Source organism: Crocuta crocuta, unplaced genomic scaffold, assembly GCF_008692635.1.
Source record: "Crocuta crocuta isolate KB4526 unplaced genomic scaffold, BGI_CrCroc_1.0 scaffold475, whole genome shotgun sequence".
In the NCBI taxonomy this organism is placed as follows: Eukaryota; Metazoa; Chordata; class Mammalia; order Carnivora; family Hyaenidae; genus Crocuta; species Crocuta crocuta.
Window position 1 is genome coordinate 697,862 of NW_027529518.1, and position 3,004 is coordinate 700,865.

General features: G+C 46.3%; 1 protein-coding gene across 1 annotated transcript in view; it reads right to left on the minus strand.

The window, feature by feature from the left end:
* The window catches only part of GPC4 (glypican 4), a 102,562-nt gene that overhangs the window by 34,954 nt on the left and 64,604 nt on the right, over positions 1–3,004 (minus strand). The window lies entirely within an intron of this gene.

The window sequence follows — 3,004 nt, forward strand, 5'->3', positions numbered from 1 at the left end:
GGCCACGGTAAGTCGCAAAATGTTATGGTAAGTGATCCTCAAACTTCAGATTTTCTTGTCCAGCACCTTTTGTGGAATTGTTAAACGTTGTATGACCTTATGATACTGGGATGTGTAGCTACTCATCCCAATATAGACTAATGGCTTCTGATAAAAGTAATCTTTATATAGTGATGCAACCCTGAGAGTCCAGAGAAATGCCAAAGACACATCACTCCACAAGCAGCTCGATGCACAGAGTACCTCCTTCCCGGATTGCAACCTGGTTCTGCTTGTGGTTAGGACGGGANACACAGAATCTGAAGCAGGCTCCAGGCTCTGAGCTGTCAGCAGAGTCCGACACAGGGCTCGAACCCAGGAACCATGAGATCATGACCTGAGCTGAAGTTGGGACGCTTAGCCGACTGAGCCACCCAGGCACTCCAGGAGGGCTTTTATTTTTAAGTTTATTTGTTTTAGGAGAGAGCACGTGCATACAGGGGAGGGGCAGAGAGAGAAGGAGAGAGAGAGAATCTCAAGCAGGCTCTGCACCATCANGCAGAGATCATAGCTCTCCCTCCTAATGACCAAGAGATGCAGTGTCGTCGAAAACTAATCCCGAACAGGTACTATATCCCTTGACTCGCTCCACCAATTGGTGTGATTTAATTTTTACAGAGGTTTACAAGGATTCACTGCCACTGTTCCTTCTGCTAGTGCTGTCCGTGTTCCACACAAGATGAGAGGTCTGGGGAAAAAAAAATCAAGATCTCAGGAACTCAGGAATTGAGTATACTGAAGACATGCACTTGTCAATGGGAAGTCTGTACAATAAATAAAGGGCTGTAGAAAGAAGAGCAGATCAAACACCACCAGTCATGGGAAATAAACGAGCCCATGAGTTGGCCATTGCTGCTTCTTGGCTGCCTGTGCTGAGAAGAAGTTAAGTCTTCACCTAAGAGAGATGCCAAAGTGGCCTTGGGGAGGTGGGGCTTTCAGGTAAACTGGAGTTAAGGAATTTAATTAGACTAAACTAGGATTGTCAACTGCACGTACGCAAATAATTACATAAGCGTATATATTCCTGATTGTTCTTCCTTCCTGGCAATTAACAAGTAGGGAGAATGTTACTGCCATACACAAAAGGGGTATGCGGTATGAAAAGACAATTTAGAGAAGGTAGAAGGGAAACAATCTTCAAACGACTTCCTCATCCAGAAACTGCTAAAAGTTTCTTTTGGCATTTTTGAAACATTTGGTCAAGAGATAAATTTAACAAAAAGTGGGGGGGGGGGGGGGAGGGGGGTTGTTAGCATGGGGAAGGGCACTTGTTGGNGCTGTAGAATATCTTAGATCTCATTAGTCAAAGAAGAAGGTTGCTAAGGCTCCGTTTTCTGCAAACAGCTTTGTTACAACCAAAAACAAAACTCCCTCTTCACTGGCTTAACAAGTTCACAGCAGGCCTTTGGTGCTGAGACACATAATTAACCAAGAGATACCCAGTTGTCTCCAGGTTTCAGGGATGAGGATTTCCCCCCAATATAGTCCTAACGTGTGAAATGATATGAAGAACCCCAACTAGTAGAGTACTTGCTGCGGTTGCATTAAATAATCCATCACACTCACGCCCCACACAGAAAATTAATTGGACCGCTCAGAATGAGAACTTAAGACATGCAGAGCTATTTAAATGAATTATAATAAGGGAGCAGCCACTTTTTAAGACTGTCACAGGCTAATATTCATCACATGCTGGTTTTCAAATGCCTGTAAAGAGTCCATTGGGGTATGCGCTGAATTTCCAAGGCAAAACAATTCACGAGTTTGGAAAATAATCTCTGTTCACCGAATCTTAACCGGGTTTACATGTATAATAAATAAAGGGGCCGCTTATTAGATGCTATCAAAATAAGCTAAATCCAAGAAAAAGTACTCCTTTTTCCCACCCCCAGTATGCGAGCACGCGCGTGCACGCACACACACACAGACACACACACACACACATACACACACACACACCTCTGAAGCCAGAAAATTCAGAGACAGCAGGAAACATTTAGGAAGGTGCTAGACATTGAGGGGTTTAAGCTGACCCACAAGAATTTTGCACTGAGGAGACACCTTGCAAAGACGGATAACAGCGATAAGTTACCAACAGCCTGCTGAATGCACACAGCACCGTTTCCACATATACACTGGCGCATCTAAAAGGCCTAGCGTGGCCCGTGTACTCTGCCCATTTCCCAGCCACCAGGGGCCCTCAGCAGGACTTTATGGAGNAGGAGAGAGAGAGAGAGAGAGACAGCATGAGCAGGGGAGGGTCAGAGAGAGAGGGAGTCACAGACCGAAACAGGCTCCAGGCTCTAAGCTGGCAGCCAGCACAGAGCCCGACGCGGGGCCCGAACCCACGAACCGCGAGATCATGACCTAAGCGAAAGTCGGACGCTTACCCGACTAAGCCACCCAGGCGCCCCCGAGTCCACTTTGATTTTAGAGAGGTCTTTCCAGGAAGACTTTGCCTAATGGCAAAAGGCCTGCCTTGTGTGAAGGATGACAACGAGGTAGATACTTGGCTAATGCTTGGCAAAGTGGTCTTCCCCTCTGCTGCAAAGCAGCCCTCCCAATAGGTCACTTTTGCCCACACAGCCCTGAATGCACTCCTTATTCTGTCGGCATTTCTAAACAGCATTAACTTGAAAATGTAGTCTGACATTCTTGCCCAAAGCCTTGCCCAAGACACACCTAGTGAATTAAATCCCAAGACATACGCACACTACTCAGGGCTCAGCGCCATGACCGGTCCCTGCCGACAAGGGGTATGAGGAGGAAAAGGTGCATTTGAAAACGGAAGCAGAGCTCTGATAAGAGCTTGACCAATTCATTTGGTTTTTAAAGCCTGAATACTGCTGGGGGCGCCTGGCCAGCTCAGCCGGAAGAGAGCATGACTCTTGATCTCTAGGTCTGGAGTCTGGGCCCCAAGTTGGGCATAGAGATTACTTAAATAAAAGCTTAAAAAAAAAAAAAA